Consider the following 10,157-nt stretch of genomic DNA (forward strand, 5'->3'; position numbering starts at 1 on the left):
TTTAATTACCTTGGACTTTAAAAACCTCAAGTGACAGCAGACAGAAGATACGGCATCAGATCTAAGACCTAATGTGTTGGCATTTACCCTTTTCATGTTTTGGGAATCTGCTTGATAGCAAGGAAACTTAGTCAAAACAGAAAATGAACTTTTCATCATCAACTTTGTACTACACATTTCACTTTGATTATACATTGGCCATCTGTTAAGGGGGAGATGCCCTTGACAAATCATTTACATCAATGTGACTCAAGAAATGCAGAATTTTGAACTTGAGGTTTTCTTAAGTTCAAAGTTTTGGAGGAACTTTTATGACAGTTTTTCTCTCTGCAAGTAAAATATCAATTTCATACAATATTTTGGAAGGAAGAGAATGACCACAGTACCCTAGAATTAAGGTTTAGCATCTCTTTTGTCCATGAAAAACTGAAAAGATTCTTTGAAAGTCGTTATACGGCAAAATAATCTCTTGTGCATAGCCTCATATTTGCTGGACTATAACAAAAGCCAAGAATATTAAAGTGAATGTCATTTTATGTCCAAAATTCTGTGCTGATTCATTTCTTAACATATCTTTATAATAGTTAGAGCTGTATTTTTCTGATACATAGCTCCAAAGCCATGTATTTACATATAGTTAAATGAAAAAATTCTGCCTGTGTGCAGCCAACACTAGGGGGAGCTTACTGCATATGGTCTTAGTATTGTTTAATGTACAAACAGTATGCTGTAAGATCCCAGGCTCCCTCTAGTGGTGGCTACAATCAGTCATAATTTTATCATTTAACTCTATGACTTTAAAAGGGATTTGGAGCACTGTATCAGAAAAACAGAGCTCCAACAGAGCTCAGCACAAAATTTCTGACCTATATAGTTAAAAAAAACAAAATAGTGCCCATGGGTGGACATTCACTTTAAAGCATATCTCCTCCCAAAACCTGGAAATTCAGTCTTGACTACAATTAACAACAATCTCCTGGGTTAAAGAATTGATGAAGTTGAGACTATATTCTGCAGTACACAGGACAGCTGCGCAGTGGAAAACTCCAAAAAGTCTATGCTGTCCTTGTAAATGGTGGGCTCAAAATGATGGAAATTCATGAGGGAGAACTGGTAAGTGGCAAAGAGAGAAAATTAGTTCCGGATGTACTGTCCTCTTTATGTTTCGCCTGAATGGTCATACTGCAATACTACCTTGAATGGAAAGCCGTTATTTAAATAGCTAGAAGAAAATAAAAATGTAGGTGAGGTGGAGTATTTACTCTTGTCCCCTCCATACTGGGTACTTACTTGGTGATGTTGGTTATATTAGGCTCTTGCAGATGAAGGAAAATTATAACGATAATTGGCCAATGTAAATAAAGAATGATATAATCCTCCTCATCGATCCTAATTCCATAAAAACTCATATTTGTGGGCAGCATGGCTTGCAATGATCATATCATATCCTTCAGATACTTGGCCACAATTTTTCAAATCATCAATTGTTTGTCGGTGGTTTGGGAAATTGGGGCGTGTAAACATGCCTACAAAAATGTCAATATTCTACACAGTCCCTGCTGTGCACCATGTCGGCACGCTTCAACTATTTTCTGTGAATTCCTGATAATTGAGCCGTTCTGGACAATGGTTTGCTCCCTCCATTTGAAAATCTTTACCACAGATTTACCACTATAACCCCTTATTTACTTATTGAGTGTCCTCCCTAAGACCTTTAGAAAATTTAATACCAGGCAGCACCTCCATATACTGACAGAATCGAAATACCTCATTGCCCTTTTCTGGAAACGTACAGCTACATCCTCCCTATTAGATCTCTACGCTTGGATTAAGAATACCCACTCAATGGAATATTTTACTGCTTCCATTCACAATACTATGGACAAATTTCAAGCCACGTGGTCTCTGCGGGACTCATATTCTGCCACTTCAATTTTATGATTTAGCATGTATGAGACCTTCCTTTCCTTCTTTCTTTATGCTCTTTATATCAACTTGCTGGACATAACTGTATCTCGTGGTTATTTTACTGTATTGATTGGTTGTTATCTTAAGGAACCTGTCAACCTGGGTTTTGGAACCAAACCCCTCACACTGGCATGTAGACCAGAGAAATGATAGTCGGTCCTTAATATTTCTTTGTGTAAACAATGTGCAATACCTTTGTGATTCTATTTCCAAGTGTTGCCCGCACCTTATGTGATTATATGGTCCGTTCCATCAGGGTTTCTTCTTTCCAGCCTCCATCAGCCTCCAGTCTTTTCATTGACATCCCTGTTTCTCCCACTTCTTGTCTCTGAAGTCCCGCACCGGTGCTGTGATCAAGTATCTTGCAGGTGCACATTGCAGTTTTCCTGCAGCTAAGTAGTTATTTGAAGCCAGCGTTGGGTACAGGGTTATCACATTGCACAGCTGCCGATAACGAATGTGCAATATTTTTTAGGTTACATCCCGGAGGTGGAAGAGGTGGAAGAGATTTGTAACATCAATCCTTTTGCTGGAGGCGGCTTGCTTTGCTAACTCATAAATATGCTGGACTCTTCCTTAGTATGAAACGCCCATCGGAGACATGCGAGCTCATTTACATATGACAAAAAACTCTTTAAAATCGAATTGCAAAGGTATTACGCATAATTTACACATGAAAATACTAAGGACTGACCATCATACCTTTAGTCTACATGCAAATACTTTTACCTTTACCCTTATTTTAATTGTGTATTCCAATAAAACCTAATTCAAAAAATGTTAAAAGCATTAAATATACACTTTTGTGGCAATAGTTGTCAGGGCCTGATGAGCATATTTCTGGGCTGGTGGTACTATTATAGGAGCATTAATATTGTGGCACTATGTCTCTGAAACTCTTATAGTTGATGTTGTGAGGGACCTCGGAGTCTTTCTGGAGCAGCTCTGCTGGGCATTGTTAGGGCATTTTCAATTGTGGTGGAATTGCTGCGGATTTTCGCTGCGGACAGTCCGCAGTGGAAATTCTTAGCAGACAGTTTGTCTATTGGTTTCCACACCTTTTTAGTTATCTTCGTGCAGACGTTGCGGAAAACTCCGCTGCGGCCCTGAGGGTGCAGTCACACATGGCAGATTTTGTTGCCGAAATTTCTGCAAATAAAAATCAGTTTCATTCAACTGAATGGAACTTGCAGAAATCCATGCACCTGCTGCAGAAATAAAACCATTCAGATGTATGGAAGTGATTTTCGAATTGGAGAAATTTCTGCAAAAAAATCTGTCACGTGTAACTGCACCCTTATGGGGAAAATCTGAATCTTTTTAGAGGAACTCTGGCAGGAATTGTTTTGGAGACGTTCATCAAAGAATTTATCCAGAGCATTAATCCATAAATGTCATTTAAAAAAACATTCATGTTTGCTTTGATGAAGTCTCCATTCTTCTTATTTCCTTAATATCATATTGCAAATCCTATTGTGCTAATTCAAAAAGTCCTGGTGTTCCCACAAGTAAACAGTGCCCAAAATTCTACAAGCTTCAGCCCCAGGGAAACAACCTCTTGAACACATTTAACCACATGACCACAAGCTTCATCAGAAAACTACATCTCCCAGACTGCACCTGTGCTCTGTGCATGTTCCTACAGCTTGCCATTGACTTACATTGAATCCAGGCGGGTTTGTCAGTTATGGAGCAGAGCTGAGGATTAGGCTGGTAATTATACATTTATTACATTATCATAATGGAGCTAAGGTGTCAAATATGCACATACAAACACACACATGAATATTATTATCTTGCTGTATGTCTAATGATTTACATAGACATCTACTGTATTAAATATAATATTCTCCATAAAAAAACAAATTCATATATAAAATATATATACTGGTGTAGGTTTTATTCCAATGACTAAGGACGCTTTCTAGCCTGAAACATAAAAGCAAAACTCAAGTTTTAAAAGCGCTGGAGTAAATGACTTGAATTCACTCCTTGCAATAAAGAAGTGATTTTGCTTTTCTTTACCTAAAGAATAAGGGTGAATTCACATGCTGCAGAAATTTCTCCAGCTGGAAATGCATTAGATACATCTGAATGGGGTTGTTTCTGTTGCATGTGCATGGATGTCTGCAAAGATCATTAGGACAGTGGTAGAAATTCTGCAAAAAGTCTGCTGCATATGAATTCAGCCTAAGGGCACGGCCAGACGTGGTGGAATTCCGCTGTGGACAGTCTGCAGTGGAATTCTCCAGCGGCCGTTTTTTACATTTGTTTCAATACATTTTTAGGCAAGTTAGTTCAGACCAATGGCGTAACTACCGCTATAGCAGCCGTAGCGGCTGCTACGGGGCCCGCGGCATGAGGGGCACGGCACGGGCCCCCACCATGGCCGGAGGCTCCGCTAGCAGCCGCTACGGCTGCTACAGCGGGACGTCACTGAACACTACGGCAGAGCAGGGAGGTATCTCCCCGCTCTGCAATTAAACATAATACATGTATCCCCTATCCACAGGATAGGGGATACATGTGTGATCGCTGGCATTGATAGGGAGAACGGGGGACCGAAAGTCCCCTGAAGTTCTCCATCACAAACCTCGGACTTCCGGGGTCTGTGTCGGCAGCTCCGTAGAAATGAATGGAGCGCTTGTGCGCATGCGTGACCAGTGCTGCTTTCATTTTTATTGAGCTGCGCAGACGCCGGAAGTCAAAGATTAGTCATGGAGAACTTGGGGGACTTTCGGTCCCCCGTTCTCCCTATCGCTGCCAGCGATCACATATGTATCCCCTATCCTGTGGAGAGGGGATACATGTCTTTTGTCTTTTCACACTGTAGGTCGCATTTTTTTGGGGGGTTGGGGACGCTGTATTGCGTTCCCTACAGGGGGGCTGTATGGCGTTCCCTACAGGGGGGCTGTATGGCATTCCCAAGGGGGGCTGTATGGCGTTCCCTACAGGGGGGGCTGTATGGCGTTCCCTACAGGGGGGGCTGTATGGCTTTCCCTACAGGGGGGCTGTATGGCGTTCCCTACAGGGGGAGGCTGCATGGCGTTCCCTACAGGGGGGCTGTATGGCGTTCCCTACAGACCCCCCCTGTAGGGAACGCCATACAGACCCCCTGTAGATAACGCCATGCAGTCCCCCTGTAGATAACGCCATACAGTCCCCCCTGTAGATAACGCCATACAGTCCCCCCTGTAGATAATGCCATACAGTCCCCCCTGTAGATAACGGCATACAGTCCCCCCTGTAGATAACGCCATACAGTCCCCCCTGTAGATAACGCCATACAGTCCCCCCTGTAGATAACGCCATACAGTCCCCCCTGTAGATAACGCCATACAGTCCCCCCTGTAGATAACGCCATACAATCCCCCTGTGGATAGCGCCATACAGCCCCGCTGTAGATAGCGCCATACAGCCCCCTCTGTAGATAACGCCATACAGCCCCCCTGTAGATAACGCCATACAGCCCCCCTGTAGATAGCACCATACAGACCCCCTGTAGATAACGCCATACAGCCCCCTCTGTAGATGGTGCCATAAAGCCCCCCTGTAGATAATGCCATACAGCCCCCCTGTAGATAGCGGCATACAGTCCCCCCTGTAGATAACGCCATACAGTCCCCCTGTAGATAACGCCATACAGTCCCCCCTGTAGATAACGCCATACAGTCCCCCCTGTAGATAACGCCATACAATCCCCCTGTGGATAGCGCCATACAGCCCCGCTGTAGATAGCGCCATACAGCCCCCTCTGTAGATAACGCCATACAGCCCCCCTGTAGATAACGCCATACAGCCCCCCTGTAGATAGCACCATACAGACCCCCTGTAGATAACGCCATACAGCCCCCTCTGTAGATGGTGCCATAAAGCCCCCCTGTAGATAATGCCATACAGCCCCCCTGTAGATAGCGGCATACAGTCCCCCCTGTAGATAACGCCATACAGTCCCCCTGTAGATAACGCCATACAGTCCCCCCTGTAGATAACGCCATACAGTCCCCCTTGTAGATAACGCTATACAGTCCCCCCTGTAGATAACCCCATACAGTCCCCCCTGTAGATAACGCCATACAGTCCCCCCTGTAGATAACGCCATACAGTCCCCCCTGTAGATAACGCCATACAGTCCCCCCTGTAGAGAGTGCCATACAGTCCCCCCTGTAGAGAATGCCATACAGTCCCCCCTGTGGAGAACGCCATACAGTCCCCCCTGTAGAGAATGCCATACAGTCCCCCCTGTGGAGAACGCCATACAGTCCCCCCTGTAGAGAACGCCATACAGCCCCCCTGTGGATAGCGCCATACAGCCCCCCTGTAGATAGCGCCATACAGCCCCCCTGTAGATAACGCCATACAGTCCCCCTGTGGATAGCGCCATACAGCCCCCCTGTAGATAACACCATACAGCCCCCCTGTAGATAGCGCCATACAGCCCCCCTGTAGATAGCGCCATACAGCCCCCCTGTAGATAACGCCATACAGCCCCCCTGTAGATAACGCCATACAGCCCCCTTTGTAGATATCTACAGAGGGGGCTGTATGGCGTTATCTACAGGGGGGACTGTATGGCGCTATATACAGAGGGGGCTGTATGGCGTTATCTACAGGGGGGGCTGTAAAAAAGGCACTATCTACAACGGGGGGTTGTGTGACACCCAGGGGAGGGGGGGCCCCAGTCAAAAGTTTGCTATGGGGCCCAGTCTTTCCTAGTTACGCCCCTGGTTCAGACGTTGCGGAAAACTCCGCTGCGGACTATAGGCTGCGTTGCGGAATTTTCATGCACTGTCTGTTTCGGAGAAGAAGCGGAATTTCACTGCGGATTTCAGACTTTGCAATGCAAAAACTGAAATCTGTGGCAAGTCCGCTGTCTTTTCTGCAACGTCTGAATTACCTGTCAAATATGCAAATGTTGGTGCCGATTCGTTGCGTAATTGCCCCAAATCTGCACCAACATTTGCAGCGGAAAAACTTTGCCACGTCTGAACGTGCCCTTACAATGGCATAAGGCTTCACCCTAACAATGGCATAAGGCATCAGTAGGACATGGATGGGATTTGGTTGTGTGAATTTTTAGGAGGAGTTAGGGTTCCAAGGCTGAATATAATATAAATAAACCTAAAAGGGCAATGTGAAAATGTTTTGTTAAAAGATGATAGGGCTACAAATAAAATATTACAGAGTAAAACTGTTGAATTTATGTATTGAAAATCCTACTTCTATTGCACAATATACATGAAATACTTATTGAAAATTTTGCTCATTTTATAAACATCAATGCAAAATTCGCTGCCCAGAAAAGAGCAAAATGTAATTGTATTTTAACTTTTGCTATGTACTGTCTATGTGTCTATATATATTTATTTAAATGTTTGTAATGTCCTGTTTGTTCCACCCATTGTAACGATACAAAATCTAATGCTGGACATATCGCCTTGTAATAAACAGGTTTTTTTCTTTCTGGACTGCCAACAACCACCTACACATCAATAGCTGTACAACAATAAACAAGTAGTTCTGCTGGGCTCTTGGGCATTGAGCTAAATGGCGCAGTACAATTACCAATGTATCTTCTCTTTCCCTGGCAGGTGGACAGCGTTTGATGTATTCATCTATTCAATGCCTGCCTTCTATTGTGTGATCATAATGTGATCATATCCCTCCAATACTCTCCATCCCAAATCTATGTAATAAACTTGGGGAGCCTTCAAAAGAAACACCAGACCCATTTAACCACAAATGTGCTATTACTATAGTTTAGATAACATATAAAAATGAGAAGCCTGAAAAAACAATAGGTATAAAAACTCACAATTAGCTGTCTATATAGCTACACATCTTAATCTGTATAAGAGACCATGCAAGAATTATTATTTTTTTAAACAGAAAAATGATTGACATGACATTGTTTTTCTCAGTCAATATAAAATATTCTAAAAATAAAATAAAATGTATTAAATACATTAATGCCATTTCAATGGGAAGCAGCAGAATAGGCAGCAATAAAGAAATTGAACTCTACCTGTGTGCTGTGGTCACATCTGCATTCTCTGAAGAGCCTCCGAAGTTCTTACCCCTTTAATACACTGACTCGGGAAAAAAAAAATGATGACCAGCCCTGTTTGTATGAAAGGTGCTTCAAGTTGCTATGAGTTCAGTTGCTTAGATACAGGTGATTTAATCCATAAGTGTCATTACAACAAAATAGGAGAAGTTTGTAACTTGACCTTAAATCCGAAGCTGCTTTTATTCAATTATGAGCTAAATAAAAATTCTTAGGGTATGTTCACACACGAAGTCAAGGGAAAACAGCCTCTGATTTTCAGCTGTTTTTGAAGCTGAAAATGTTTTTGGAAGCTTTTCTTGAGCCGTTTTTGTAACTATTTTTCTATTGACACAATAAAAAACAGTCCCAGAAATGTCTCAAGAAGTGACATGCTCCTTCTTGTTACACAGCATTTTTTTCACACCGTTTTTTAAAATGGTGGCGTAAAAAAACGCCCCCTCTGAACGAAACACAGTTTTTCCCATTGAATTGAATAGGCAGATGTTTGTAGGCGTTGAACTACTGTTTTTTCAGGCATATTTCGAAGCGTTTACATCCCGAAATACACCTGAAAACACTGCGTGTGAACATACCCTAACAAGAACTTGAACAATATAAATGAAATTTACAAACGACTTTACATGTTAAAATCTACTTGTAAAGTTTTCTATTAGGGTATTTGGAGATAGTTGGGACTAGTTATAATGTGGCTGCGATGGATACACAGGTACAGAATTGACTTCAGTTCCAGTATGTGTATCAGAGCGGTGTCTTGTAACGAGCAGTGCACCTGTGTGTCCAGCACATGACCATGGACAGACTCTTATCCCCTGGAGGTAAACAATGAAGGTTCCTATTGAATGACTTGAATTGTGAGGAATTGATACAGATAGTACAATGAAAAATTGTGTAACTATTTATTTGCTGAAATTGAAATACCATTAGAGATTACAGATTGTTGCCTGCTTTATCAAGACTATGACTTTCCTTATAGCTTCTTCTGTCAGAGGTATTAACTACTGGAAATCAAAACACAGTGCTCCATCTTGCCTCACAATGAATTACCACTGGCACCTGCGTAAAATGTAATAATAGTTTTATAAACAGCAGGGATATATACTGTTTTGGCAGTAGATTTACTTTGCATGGTTGGAGAGAGCGGAGGCTGCCAGCCAGCAGAGGCAGTGCCAGGGCAAAGCAGAATGATGATTGGGCTGCTGAACTGCAAATTCATGTACCATGTCAGCAGATAGTGATTTGTAGGTATTACTTTGTGGGGAGCTGAATCCTTGCCGTGGATGAAGCCTTCCTTCAAACCTCTCTTGATTTATTAACGTGAATCTGTCAGCAGTTTTGAGACCTCGGAACTGCTAATATATAAAATAGGGGAGGAAGGGCATTGTAAACATTGTAAACATACCTTTTGTCTCTTGTATTACCGAGAAATCAATGTTTAATACCCCCTACGGTTGCAAGTACCACTGGGTGTGCACTTGATGTGGAAGTGCTTCTGGCTTCTTCGCACTGCCACTCCCGTCCCCCTGCTCCGAGTGACGGCTCCAATGGTCTCTGGTTAGGGGAATCAAATTTTAGTTTCTCAGTCACACAACTTGCATGGCCAAGACAAAAGGTATGTTTACAATGCCATCCTCCTCCCTTAATACGCTCCGTCAGTAGTTTTGAGGCTTACGACAGTAGTGGCAGCAGATCCCAGAATATCCCCCCCCCCCCCCCCCGTTCCAGCCATCTGCATGTAGCAGGGCAGAATTGCAACTACCGTACAGCTTTCGAGCAGAGCACCTGATATGTACATATTGAGCTATCTTTATATATCGGCAGGATTTTTTTTTTTCTTCAAATGGTACTTGTCGTTCTGATAGCATTCATAAATGTACCTTACTGGGTGGGATACTTGTGCTTTCATACATATGTTCCATATAGCCAGAGATTGACCCCCTGAGCATGTTCTCAATATACAGATGTGTCCACCGTTACCTTTGCTTGAATTTGGTTAAGGGCTCCAAGTTCTCATGAAACTATTTCAAAACATTATCACGACATGCTAACAAAACCCTTGACAGGCTGCAGTACACATCACAACTAATGGGTAGCCAGTTATAGGCACATATTACATGGACAT

General features: G+C 42.8%; 1 protein-coding gene across 2 annotated transcripts in view; it reads right to left on the minus strand.

Annotated features, from left to right (window-relative positions):
• The window catches only part of CYP19A1 (cytochrome P450 family 19 subfamily A member 1), a 38,293-nt gene extending 28,687 nt beyond the window's left edge, over positions 1-9,606 (minus strand). The window contains exons 1-2 of one of the 2 annotated variants that reach the window (XM_075855219.1): positions 9,438-9,606; positions 7,994-8,057 (exon numbers count right to left, since the gene is read on the minus strand). The gene's annotated coding sequence lies outside the window, so the exon portion shown is untranslated. The remainder of the gene's footprint in view (positions 1-7,993; positions 8,058-9,437) is intronic. The other variant, XM_075855220.1, reaches the window with a different exon arrangement.
• Between the last annotated feature and the right edge of the window lie 551 nt (positions 9,607-10,157).

Source organism: Rhinoderma darwinii, chromosome 3, assembly GCF_050947455.1.
Source record: "Rhinoderma darwinii isolate aRhiDar2 chromosome 3, aRhiDar2.hap1, whole genome shotgun sequence".
NCBI classification, from domain to species: domain Eukaryota; kingdom Metazoa; phylum Chordata; class Amphibia; order Anura; family Rhinodermatidae; genus Rhinoderma; species Rhinoderma darwinii.